At 37.6% G+C, this 13,718-nt stretch overlaps 1 protein-coding gene and 2 long non-coding RNA genes across 3 annotated transcripts in view; 2 read left to right on the top strand and 1 right to left on the bottom strand.

The window, feature by feature from the left end:
- The first annotated feature begins 6,930 nt into the window (after positions 1 to 6,930).
- LOC138064421 (uncharacterized) overlaps positions 6,931 to 13,718 on the top strand; it is an 11,733-nt gene continuing 4,945 nt past the window's right edge. The window contains exon 1 of the long non-coding RNA XR_011137670.1: positions 6,931 to 7,653. This is a non-coding gene — a long non-coding RNA (uncharacterized lncRNA). The remainder of the gene's footprint in view (positions 7,654 to 13,718) is intronic.
- On the bottom strand, positions 7,649 to 11,835 carry LOC138064418 (uncharacterized). The gene is made up of 3 exons (XR_011137666.1): positions 11,401 to 11,835; positions 9,159 to 9,251; positions 7,649 to 8,144 (listed from the first exon to the last, which is right to left on the bottom strand). It is a non-coding gene; the product is annotated as an uncharacterized lncRNA (long non-coding RNA).
- Positions 13,267 to 13,718, top strand: part of LOC138064665 (uncharacterized) — a 5,116-nt gene continuing 4,664 nt past the window's right edge. Inside the window, exon 1 of the mRNA XM_068928315.1 lies at positions 13,267 to 13,718. This exon is cut by the window's right edge and continues 93 nt beyond it. The gene's annotated coding sequence lies outside the window, so the exon portion shown is untranslated.

The raw sequence follows: 13,718 nt of genomic DNA, 5'->3' as shown, positions 1-13,718 counted from the left end.
TCCTGTGGGGCTTTGAAGGTGAAGGTATTCTGGAGAAGAGGATGCTGAGGCACTCAGCTGGGTCTCCAGAGCCTGAGGTTTATCTCCTATCATGCTTCCCTGTCTCTAAACCGGAGTTAATAATGAGGGGGTAGGAACTCCTGATATAGATGCAGGCAGAAGGTACTGCAGGCATACAATTGTACCCAGTACATTGCCCACGATGCAGAAACAGCTCAGGAAAGGCACGTCCTCCTTGGCTGCTGTTCAGTGACGTTGCTCCTCTCTTGGCTTTGGGGCAGCGGTTGCCTGCATTGGAGGCGGCTGTTTGGCCAGAGGATGCTGAGCTATGGCTCCTCACGCCTGGTGAGGAGCCGCAGTGCTGCACCGGGAGGCCTGTAGAGCAAGTAACGCAGGCGAGCAAGCAAGGAGCCCAAACCCTCTTGTCCCCGTTCCTGTTCTGTCCCAAACAGGACAAGGTGTCTTGCTCCACGGCAGTATGTCCCTCCCTGACCTTTCCCCATTCAGGTAGCCGTGTGCCCTTGCAATCCAGTCGGCTTTTGGCCATGTCATGGCACTGCATCTTTGAAACTACAATAGGAAAAAAGAATAAATACTCTATTAATAAGCAAACGAGAGAAACAAATTATATTCTCAGAACAAGGGCAAGAAAGATTATTGTCAGAGCTGAGATTTGGGGGGAGAAAACTTTCTAAAGGATTAGTAATACTGCTCCATTCTGGTTTTGAGTCTGTCAGATGCTATCTGGTGATTTCCAGTGTCTTTATGTAGATTAATTTGTAAATGAATCTTAAGCTGCTGTGTATTTGGACAGTAATGGAAACACACAGCACAAAGAGCAAACCTCAATTTCATATTTGTCATACTATGTATAGCAGATGCTGACTGCAAGCAAAATTCACTAGGAGTATGGGGGGAAAAGCAATAAATTTTTAGCATCTTTTTTTCATTCTCATGAATAAGTATTTAAAACACAAATGAGAATCAGTGGATTTAAACAGCAAGATTTAGGTGATTATTAGTACAACTAAGTGTAGTAAACATATGTGAGATGGTGAATCATCTTAGTCCAGTATATTAAACCTATAAATTAAAAACAGATTGCCTTGCATTTAATATATAGCCATTGTTCTTGCGTCACCACTTATTTTGTACTTCTTACCATTCATATTAAGCATGTACTCAATTCTATTTATTTTAATTCATATTAAGTGGTAGGCAAAACCGCTTGAAAATAGATAATGTGCTTTTTTAAAATTTGACAGGTGTAATTGCCTTTAATTATTTTGACATTCATAAAGTAGTAGCTTCCTAATATTTACTACAGATTAAGCACTGGGGAAACTTACTACAGAGGCATGATGTTAAAACTTTACTAAGAAGTAAGCATTAATTAGCCATAACTTCAAAAAAGTCACACCAAGGAATAGAAACTTCCAAGAGGAGGCTTGCAAAGAAAGACTTCCAAACAATAGAAGTAGCCGCTATAAAAACTAAGTGTGTATGTGTATATATGTGTGTATATATATATTTTTTTTTTGCCAGGTGACTTCAAATGTGACAATAATAAATACTAATGCAATAACTTTCTATGAAAAGGCTTTCAACACCCTAGATTTTGAAAATGGTGCTCACTCCTCCTTGCTATTGGTGCTAGGTGTGTTAAAAGACATTGTAGCCAGAAAGAGATATGTATAATTTAAGTCTTTCTTTTTTGACGACGTTTTCTTACACAAATTACATTCCCACACAAATTGTGTTACCTTTCTATTTACAGTAAATCTTTCACATGAAGACTATTTTTATTTGTGGACTCCTTTTGAAAGACAGGTAAGAAGACAAATGAGTTTTAACAGTGTCCATACACAGAGCTGAAATATCAGATTACTGGACACTAATTAGATGTTCCTCCTCTCTGTGTCACGTTTCGTTGATGAAGGCTAACCCAGTTTTGTCTCATGAGGAAACAATAGCCACTCAATAGCCATTACTATTAAATCCCTTTTTATTTAATTTTTTTCTTCTCTGTGTATTTTAATATCTGCATACGTACTTACATAATTATGATTTGAGTGAAAAGGCAGCAGTATCAGAGTTGTAAAACTGGTAATTTAATCTCTTTGTGTCATCTATTTGTAAGCCTACAGGCTGGCAAGTCACTGACAGACTAGGAAGCACTGTGAATGAAATGCTGTAATTTGGGAAGTTTTTATTTTCACTTTAAGAGAACATAAAAACGAGCAGAGGAAAGGAAGGCTCTATGGACATGGAAGTAAAATAAATAGCGCAGCCTGATTGAACTAGTATGCAGCATGTGGTAAGAAATCTGGTTTTGAAAATGAAAACATGGCCTTTATGTTCAGAGAACTGTTTATCAAGTACTGCAATTTTTGTTTTCTTCTGAGAAGTTTATTTGAGCTGTCTTGCTCTTGAACAGACAAAAACTGGAAGCTACTGCTTTCTAGTAACTGCTGATTCAAAGCGTATGAGGCACCACACACACCTTTAGGGTGTCACGTTTGGTAACACAGGAAAAAAGCCATGGAAGGTATAGGCTTCTATGTCCTTCCCAAGGCAGAAATTCTGGAAACAGCCAAGGTAGAGGAAACTACCTCTAAATCACTCTCACTTTTCATTATGATTTTGAAAAGAAATGTTGTAGCAATGCCAGCCAGTCAAATTTAGCTGATTACAGTACTCCGGCATTACAGGAAGGAATTGCTCTGGCATGCTGAGTAGTTCTCAAGAACGGTGTGAAGTCATTGCAGGAGTGGGTGATTTGCTCATACCCAATTGCAGGGATAACAGAGGCCAGTACGTTGTTGCAGGGTTATGCTGGTCTCCTGGAAAAGCCACGATCTAGATATGAGATTGCGTCTTGAAAGAATGTGGATGAGCTGTAGGTTTTGCGATGAAATGTTATATATTCTTGGGCCTCCGTTCCCCATCTGCACCAAATATTAGTGCTTCTCTGCTTGCTGTTAAGGAGATAAAACAATTGTGAAATTGCCAGAAAGTGGGGACGTGACCTATAAAACTACATAGATGAAGAAATCTGTGGGATTAGTTGATTGGATTAGCTCGATTGGCAATGAAGGCTTTACAGTGATTTTTTCATTTTGTCGAATTCTCAGCTGATTCTAATGAGATGTGTCAGTTGCAATGCAGTACGTCTATATTTTAATTAAGGTCCTTTATACAGCATGGATTTGTTGCTGCGCATCATGCTGCTTTAGAAGTACTAATCCATTTTTTGTTTGTTTTAATAAAATGTGCTTGAGTTTTTTATTTTTTTAGCTTGTCTGTTATATCCCTGCCTCAGCATTCACACGATACGGTTGAAAGAGGAGAGAGTTGATTGATCAGTCGATTTCAATACATTATTTGCTTGGTTTTGAGAAGTTTTTTTTCTTCTCTCTCCCTCTCTCTCTCTCCCTCCGTCCCCTCCCCCCCCCCCCCTTTAAACTATGGTGTGGTATTAGCAGTTCTGTTCATGAGACAAGAGGAGCTGGCAAGGAGGAGATCTGAGGGGGAACCATTTTCTCCAATGTTATCATCTGAGTGTGACATCTGACACAGCACAGACTGTACTGGAGACTTGCACAATCTCAAAATCCTGTTTTTAAACTACTTTATTATATAGAGTATTAGCAATTTTTTCTCGGGAGATGTGGAGAGACGCTGTTTTACAGTAGTGTATTTTACTTCCCAATTTTAATTGCTGTTTCCATGGAGACTTCTTCCATTCCAGCACTGTTGCGACTGTTGGGTCTTAATCTGCTACTAACAGGGATAACTAGCTAGGGAATGAGCTAAGTAAATATGTCACGCATCTGACTGAATCATTTCCGAAGAAAAGTAGGCTCCTATTTTGTTTATCTGAACTTCTCATGAAAAATTTGTTTTCTAAAAATCTCCAGCTTAAGGCCCCCTACTTCAAAATTTCATTTCCAGAAAATTAAGATTTTCTCTGCTTTCCTGCCTGTGTGCATCTTCGCAGTTGTGATAAAAAGCCCATTGTCTCTGTTTTGACTTTCTTCTTCCAAGCAAGGCAGAAGTCTTGTTTTTCCTAATACTCTTCAGGTAAGAGACAGACACAAATAACATGCCATTTCTTTCAAGTTATATATTACTCACAAAGTGCCTGTGGGGTGCAAACGGGTATTTCAGAGTTAAGGACTGTTCTTTGTTAAGAAAGTTTCTAAATGCGTCGAGTTTTCTGGTCAGCGTTAAACACTGTCAAGGTTCCCTCTAAATAACTTTTTAATCTTTTGAGTGACAGCTGCCTGCCCTCCTGCTTTAATCTCTTGTTTCGTGATCTGTAATTTAGTCTTGTCCCTTTGCTTGACTCTGTTTCATTACTGAAACTGAGATAAGCCAGAATAGGCCAAGCATGATCTATGATCCTCTGGCCTCAGATCAGGTGCTAATAAAAAGGAAGCTAATGCGTCCTTTTCATAGCATTGATGCCGAAAGCCATCTTCTTGCAGAATGACCCTGATGGTTCTATGGTGAAAGAAATACTTTATTTTCCACACTCTGCTTGTATCACTGCTTCAGGCTGTGATCTCACACCTTATCTTCCAATATGCAGCATTTAATTTTTATTTGACTTTCAGTTCTCCTACCAGCTCTTGATGGGGTTTTTTTTTAGTCTATTATGAAAGATTCTGAAACTGTTAGAAGGCTGCTAATTCTGTTTTTGACTTTTGAGGAGAGAAAAAAGAGGAAAAGCCTGAACCTACAACTATTTTCTATGAAAACTGTGCGCTAATACCTCATCTTTTTGACATGCTTTTCGTTTTGTACCTGGGATTTTTTTCTTTTCACGTAACTGAAGATCGAGCAAAGAGTGTGTTCTGGAGTGAAGTTATCACAGATACTTTGACACCGGACTGAGATAGATGAGCATGCTAATGATGTTTATGATTGCTCACTGGTTGCTACAAAAGGCATGTCGTAAGCTGGAAAATGAAAGGAACAAGCCATTAGCGTTTTTGCTTTTGGTATTTTAACATCCAGCATACATAATTTATCTGTGTGCAGGGAAAATCATTTAAAGACCGATTTAATTGTACATTTTAAATAGGTTAAATAGTATTAAATATTAAAATTTAAACAGTAAACTTTCACTGAAATCTGCCACCATTTTGAATTCATTAATTTGCTCGGATTGCAGCATATCTAAAATACTGAAGATTTAGTGATTTTTTTTAAAGTACAAATTAGAAAAACTCCTGTGAATAGCTTGTGTTTTTAAAAAAAAAAAAAAAAAAAAAGTTTGAAATTCTGTATGATAGACCAAAAATTGCTTGGCTGTATTTTCTCCTACTAATTGTTAATTTAAACTGTTGATATGAACAGGAACCCATTCTTTTTGAGGACAAGTCACCTTTTCCTACTGCTTTAACAACATATTAGAACGTGTAAGACAGAGTATAGCTCAATACTTCTGTACGTTTCTCCTTTAAGGCAAATTTTCAGATTTAAATTTTTAAGAATAAATTTTTATGAAAAAATCAGTGTAATTTTAAAAAATGTTTTACTTTGAACTATCGAATCGGATTTTACAGAAAAGTTTATGTTCTGGTCTTTTTACATGTTGTTTTAATTAGAAGAAAAGAGAGCAGGGAAGATATGGAAATCAAAATTATAATTTTCTAAAAACATAGCTAATTTTGAATTACACAACTTTTTTCCTCAAGAGTAAAAAAATTGTTGAATCTGAAAAGAGTATTATCCAGATGTTGGGAGATGGGGTCTGTTTGCTTTCTACTGAAACTTTTGTTTTAAAGAAATAGTAAATGAATTGTGGTCTGTTTCCCCACACATCCGAAATTAGGAGTAGCACGCTCTACACCTGTTTTCATACACTGAACGATGAATATTTAACAGACTAGAGAGACCCCAATGAGTCCCTTCCAACAGCTCTGCTTAGGCGATTCTCTGCCTTGAAGATTTTGTTTGGCTGAATCATTTTGATTGACAAATACTGTGTGCGTTAGTTCCTGGTCAGTGATACCCAGCAGGTAACCTGTAACAAGGATTTCTACGTTCTCTTTCCAGTGCTGTGCTGCAAGGGTGACATGGCAGTTCCACTGAACTTAAAGATTTTTTTTTTTTTCATGTTTTCCTTACAGCAGTACGGGTTGAATTTAAGGATCTTAGTCTGCATTATCTTTATGTCCTAAATATGCTCCTCTGGAACACAGAGATTAATGAACTAAAATCAAGAACAAACGTTTTCTTTATTTAGCATTTTATTCTGTACAAAAACATGTAGTAGAAAGGGTAAGTTTGTTCATGCCCTGATTGAATCAAATGTTTTGTACATAGTTTCATTTGTGATTTTCATTTGCCAGAAGAATGTTATTAGGGGAACATTAGCAGCTGAATAAGTAATTACAAAAAACTAAAAGCTGAGGTGGAAAAAAATGTGTATGTATATATAAAATCATGTATACATATAGTAAATAAAATACTATATAATATAAAATTTATAATATATAATGGTATCTTTTCCTTACCTCCTAAGACATAGGATACTAAAGACACAGACCTCTTCAGGTCCACGTATTTGATAATATAGGATTGCACCTCATCCTGTTTCTCAAAATATTTTCAACAAGGACACTTAAATCAATCCTCCCACTACACATGTTTACATATTTTCAGATATTAAAACGCCAAAATATAGATGAAATAATTTCACTACCTGTTCCTCAGCTGTGTGGAATCTAAGTAAGCTTGAGTCCTTGTTACAAAACAAGTCCTTGTTACTACAGGAGCAAAATTACTTTTTGGTTTGCTTTTAATTGCTCCTAACTCTTTCTTACAAAAGCATCAAATATTTTGTCACCACTGTTACTGATTCTATGTATTATTTGTTTTGGACCTAAGTGCATACTGATTTTACTACTTATTTCCATGCTGTACTAATTATATATAATATATAATTATATATCCAGGAACATCAGGATTTGACACAACTCCTTATTCTAAATATTCTAAAAATTCACCTCTAGATGTTCACTTACTCAGCTCTCCTAGGACATCTAAACAGCTGGTGATACTTAGCACACTATGATGAAATAGGTTTTCAGTGGAAATGTTATTATACGGCATCACTATAGTGTTATTCAGACTTCTCTTATAGCTGCTCTTTAAATTTGCCTTTCATGTTCATCTGAAATAGGAAAGACAGCATTATCGGAGAGTTGCTAGAAGCGAAGGACAAACAGTTCTGTTGACTTTTGTCATGATTTTTAACAAAACACTGATGGAAACGACTAACTGAAAAGGAACTTCATGGTGTAATTCCAAACAAAGGCAACTGTAATAAACGGCATTAGATGACTTCAACTGCCTGAAAAAAATCATGATCTTTATCCTTTTGGAAGTGAAGAAACAAATGGGCCTGAAATGGCTTCTTTTCTACTGTGAATGTTTTCTCACTGAAAATGAATTAGCTCTTGAGCAATGCCTAGTTGCTAATATCTAATATCTGCTACTTTATTATTAACAGGGGAGAATGCTAGAAACATTTGTGCCTTCTATCAGTGCTTAATGATACAGGGCTATAAACGTGCTGATCTTACACGACTTTTGCTTTTTTCACAGAAGTACTTCTCAACGCTTGTAAAGGCAGACTGGGTAAGTTAGAACTGTCATGGGTCAGTTCCAACTCGCACGTCTAATTTTTCTAAGATGCTCACTGCTTTTCATTTTTATGTTTTAATTAGAAGAAAATATACTCCTTTTGACAGATTCATCCATTTAAAGTCATCTCCTACCACTTTTCCAGATTGTAAACCTTATATTTTAACAGCCAAACTGTCTGAGATGCAGATGTTTGCAAAAGCCAACTATATTTTGTCTGTCCCAGAAAGTGTACGATACCAGTACCGCATTAAGCTACGCTTGTAATGGAACAGCCGTATGAATACCCAAAATACTCTTTAGTAATAATAAATCTCTGTGATGTTATTTTGCTTTTCTCAGTGTGCAGTAGTTTCTTTGTGCATTATATCAACGATTATGTAAACTGCTTTCTGTGACGAGGCCTCTATGGCTCCTTGGAGTTGCATCCCATGAGGTCCAGCATACTCTCCTCTAAGCAACTCTGGAGATTCGGTGCAAAACTGCTATAGAAAAGAGATCATCTTCATTTTGTGCTGTGCACAACACTGAGCATGTTGTTAAACAGACAAAATAATTTGTTTCATATAAAAATTACATTACAATAGTTTTCAATATAGTGTCAATAATCCTTAGGCTTTATCAATGAAAATTTAAATTGGTAATTTCCATTATAATGACAGTGGAGCAAATCCCAACAGCATGTGGCAGCTTTCATGAACTCTGTTTAAGCAACATAAAGAAGTATTGATTTTTGTTAAGATATTCATAAAATTTGCAGTAAATAGTTATTGTATATTTATAATGGCAAATTGAGAGCAGCTTATCGTGTTTATACTTAACTGCCAGTTACTTCTGTCTTGCTTAGTTAGGTCATATAATGGAACAGAAATTGTAAAGTATGTAACTGATCATTAACACAGGATGAATCACAAATAGTCGTGTATTTTACATGTGAATCCACGCAGCAAATGTATTAATCTACTGACCCTCATGCTCAAAATCATCTACTACGTAAAAGTACTGATGATATACTAAGAATATGTTATTGCACAGAAGAGCAGAATTGCTTTCTTCTTAATATGCTTGTTATTTATGATTCTATGGATATTAAATGACCTTGAAAGGTATTACTTAAAATTCTTGGTAGCAAAGAAATGTTCTTCCAGAACACCTTTGTACCCTAGCAAGATGTTTCCCATTCTATCTATTATTAAATGTTTAAAAAAAAAAAAAAAAAAAAAAAGCTAGGAGGAACTATAAACTATTACTTCAGGTTCAAAAGAAAAGTTGCAGGTACTGGAGGGTTCTGGAGATGTCTGCAGATGTCCATGCTGTTAAATCTACTGGTTTCGGACCAGAGATGATGTGTGCTTTTCCTAAAGATTAGTTGATCTAGAGGGGCTGCTGTGCTCTCATTTCCTAAGAGCACCAACTCCCAAAGAGTAGCGAGAGTAGGTGAATTATATTCCTGACCTGGCTGTTTTTGGAAACTGGATCCTTAGAGCATAGGTACAAACCTCTGTGTCATGTTCTCTCCCTTGTCCCTAACCAGGGCATGCCCTGGGTCTGTGCACAAAGCCGTCAGATCCATTTAGTTCAGATCCGTTTTCCTGTAAACACAGAAAGATCTACATTTTAATGTAGATTCACTTCACTTAAAAGAAGTGTAGCTCTAATGGATAAAGATGGACATACGGAAGTACAAACAGCTTTTCATTTGACTGTTAGCAGGGAAAAACGATCAACACTTTACTGACAACGTTATGTTAGAAACAAGTTTCTGTCCTCTTGGCCACCAGTTGTTTGAAGCAAACTGTTAGCTTTGGTTAGTGAGTTGAGTTTATTTGATTTTCAGGGCCAGACACTTTCTTAGCCAAATCTTTCTGTAATCCTGAGCAGCACCCTTCTCCAGACTCTAGCACAGGACCTGGGTGATTCTCATCTGCTCCTTCACCTACTGCCGCACCAGCAATTCGAATAGAACCGGCCTCCAGTGGTTATGTTTTCCCCCTCTGCTGCCTTTGTCATACCAATACAGCTTTTCTATTTCTTTGTTTACTTTCTATGCTTGTCTGGTCAAAATGGCTGTTTTATTGTCTTTTCCTATCTTGCTTTTTCCTCAAAATGCAGTGAGTGCATGTTCAACCTTTGCTTTTTGCCTGAAGCAAAAAAGTTAATCTGAATTAGTAAGTGTGGACTCCTGGTTATATCCATTTGCCAGGAGAAAAAAGAGGATAGAAAAGGCTATATGGTGATTACCTATGTTAAAAAAATCTTTACTAAATGATAATACACTGCATGACAATACACTAATGTATTAATGAACTGCTATACGTGACACACCATCAATTGATGAACCAGTGAAATTGTGAAGCTATCCTGTCTTGTAGATATATTAATTGTCCTGTTCTGCCTTCTCAGAGCTAAGTATCTCAAACTACTATTCATATCAGTCTTTGTGCTCACAGATTGATTTTCTGCTTTGATTGATCATGCTTGCAATCAAAAAGTACAACTATACATGGGAGAGATGATGAAGACAAATGCTTTTTTTTTGAGATTACTTATGCTGCAGAAGAAAAGAGCACAAGATTTCCCACAGTAATAGAGAGACCTGTGAATATTTTATCAGAAATAGTTAATTTAAGCCACCCATAACTGTAGATGGAGGGGAAAAAATCAGCAAAGCATCATTGCTGCAATTGAATTTTCTATAGCTGGGAATTTTTGAGACTAGAGTAGGGGATTCAGTGTTCAAAGACTAGTGTCAGCTGTGCTAACGCAGCAATATAAAAAAGGCTAATTATATTGTACCGTCCTTATTAAAAGTAAAGGCCAAGTAGTACTGCTGTAAAAATCTTCTTCCCTAGCCCATGAGGGGGAGGTGTACTTTTCTAAGTATAGCTGTATAGCTGTGGCAGGGCAGCGGTGACTGAAGTGCCAGGAGATTCCCAACGTAGATGGGTTGACGTAGATGGGTTGTCACGTTTATAGGAAAGGAAAGCCGCAACTCACTTTCCATATTGTGTGACCTTATACAAAATTCTGGAATCTTGTGAAGATCTTGCCCTGCTGACCTCCCAAATGGAGGTTATCCTTCGAATCAGTTATCCTTTGGCTAAAGAGAGAAGGGGGGAGACAAAAGAGCCATGCTGTGTACATCATTAATAACAAAGGCTTTGGTTTTGCTTTGCAGTCTGTCTATCAGTGTCCTGGTATTACAATACTCTCTACAAACCCAAAAGCGTAGCTCCTACAGTTAGGAAGGTACAAAGCCAAGATTTTCTGCAGTGATTTCTGTGTTTAGGTGTGTGTTTGAATGTATATCTTGGATCACAATTCCTCAAAGCTAGGTTCCTTAACGTACTCTGAGGCCGAGGTCCTTGAAGGCCCCTGCTGCTGTGTGTCTGCCTGGGAAGACCAGAGCTGGCAGTTAGCGCAGAAAGTCCTGACCGACATGTTGCTACTCTTTGTTCCCGTCACAAGAACTTCAATATGTATGTATGTCCTTGGTGTCAGCAATGCTGTCTTCAAAGACATTGTAAGTGCATGAATACAGCAGCTTTTTTTTTTTTGTCATTCTAAAGATAAATGGCAAAGATCTCTATTGAGCTAACAGAACAATGCTCCTTTCAACGCAAAAGCTATGTACAGAAAAGCTATGTAAAGCAGAACTATCAAGAACTGTTGTAAATATCACTGAAAAAGTAAAGAATATCTTTAATTCTAGGGCAAGAAAGGGCAGTAATAAAAACTTACTTTATATGCGTTGATAATGTGAATTGCAAATGATGAATTTGCACTATAATCTTGAATGACAGCTATGCTTTTTAAAACCTTGGCTATTAGGAGGCTTGAAGAATGCTTTGATCTTACTTTGCCTTGGGTACGTGGTATTAGAGAGGAGTGTCAACAAAATTCACAGCTCTGTTGATTTTTCTGACTCCTCTCTCTCCCAACCATACCTGATAAAGAGAGGAAGTCATTAGTAGAAAGATTTTGTCTACTAGATCAAGGTTTGCACAGAATGCTTTGAAACCTCTACCACCTTTTAGGAATGACAGCAACTAGTTCTTCTTTTATTCCTTCTGTTTGTTCAGGTGTTAGAAAAGGTCTGCTTTGTGCTCGCCGCTCTGTGTGAAGCGATTCAGTACGTCATTTTTAGAATGCTCATGTAACCATTTTTAAGGCCATTTGGGGAAGTATTACCTGCTTCTTAAGTTCAAACTTCAACTAAATGAGATAAGTAATTGAAGCTCCCAGTCCCTGGTAGACTGGGTATTTATTTCGCAGGCAGCAGTTACTAATATTCTACAGTCCTTGGTTCCAGGCCTCACCCTGCTCTCCCTTCCCTACCATGATGCCCAAGGTTCAGTTTGTTCCTTTTCCCTCAAGAAGCCTGAATTCCTGCCTATACTGTGAACGAGCAGTAATGGGTACCCAGCTGCGTTTGGGCAAAATGGAGATGATGTGCAAGAGTGAGTTTGTGCAAAAGGTCTATACAAGCCTCAATGTTTGTTTCTCACGTAACTTTAAAAACTGCTGGCAAGACCAAGTTATATATTTGATTTTCATAAATGGCATCTATCATTCAGAAAATGTATCTGTTGCTTTTCTAAGTGCAGTTTAATTGATTTTTCTCAGAAACCTACAACAGCAGCAGAAGCAACCAGAGTTGTGTCACTTCTGGTCTGAAAATTTTTTATCTTCTACAAGTTGGCAGAGAGTCACATTTAGAATCACAGAAAGTAGGTGCTTGCAGCACGTTATATAGTTCCTTGGAAACAGTAACTCCAGAGATATAAAAAGCACGTTGCCACTCCACATATAGTTGTAATAATGCAAATATATTCCACGCTGCATGATGGAAATGGAAGAACAGCCATGAGTTATGCATGTCAACCCAAAGAGAGTGCATATAACTGATATAATTGATTTAGTATATTGTACTTATCTTTGCTTATTAACTTTGAAATTTTCATAAGCCAAGTGACTTCTATAAACTCTACTGGGGCTATTTTTTATCTGCTTCTTCCAACTTTAAATTGTAGTGCCTCAACTACCATGATGATTCCAGGGCGCTCAGAAAACTAATTAAAAACAGTGAAATAATTTCAAGTAGCCTTTCACAGCTAATAAAATCAAAGTTTCAAAATTTAACTTATTCCAGTAATGACTGTTGTAGCCATCTGAAAAGTCAGAAATAGCTTTCAAATGTGAGATAGCCTCCTTGTAGCTGTGCACACGCCAATTATTAGTCCCTTATATCCACCATTTGTGCATAGCTAGTCTAGACCTAGTTGAAATTATTGAATCAATTTGTATGCAGTGGTTTCGCCTATGGGAAGAAGGAACATTTTTGCTGCCAGCTTGCAGCATCCTGTCCTCACTCCAGTGAGTCCTGATAGGAGCAAGGCCCCATCGTAGGAATTTACAGAGGGTTAAGTACAGTAGTATTTCTAAGTTTTTATTAGCCTGCCTGTATAAGTAAATGTCAGCATAACTTAACTCCTAAAGCCTCAATTAAAAAAAAAAAATCTGTTCAAAGCTTTAAATACTTGCATGACTGTATGAATTATACCCTAGGTGAAAAGAACTGGAGTGATTTTGAAGGAATTTTGTGGAAGGTATTTTGGGAAGTCGGCTACGTGACGAGAGACATGAAGACACGGCTGCAAGAACTGCTTGGATGTAACTGTGTGTCAGGAGGCAATGTGAAACGCGCCTGGGTCGCGTGGATTTGGGGAAGTGTCTGGTTGAGCGGATGTGGGGTTGAGGCTAGGTTTTGTATCAGCAAAAATGCCGGTACAAACAGGCTGACCGCATCTGGCTGTCGGGCATGATAAGTAACTAATGTTAGCAACCTATAAGGAGCTTGGCTGTTGCAATATGTATGAGCTAATTAACTCTATTATATAAGTCATGAAAAGGTGCAAATAAACTGAGGCTTGTGATCATCATCGGATGAGCATGTCTCCCGTTGCTTCCGACAAATGGTGACCCCGACGTGATCCACGGCGGAGCAACGAGGTGGGCAGGTCCTTTGCAGCGAGGACGGCTAAAACACAGCGAAGAAA

The sequence above is a fragment of the Struthio camelus genome, chromosome Z (assembly GCF_040807025.1).
Source record: "Struthio camelus isolate bStrCam1 chromosome Z, bStrCam1.hap1, whole genome shotgun sequence".
Lineage (NCBI taxonomy): Eukaryota > Metazoa > Chordata > Aves > Struthioniformes > Struthionidae > Struthio > Struthio camelus.
Note: the sequence above shows the minus strand (reverse complement) of the source record. Positions and strands in the feature narration are given on the sequence as shown.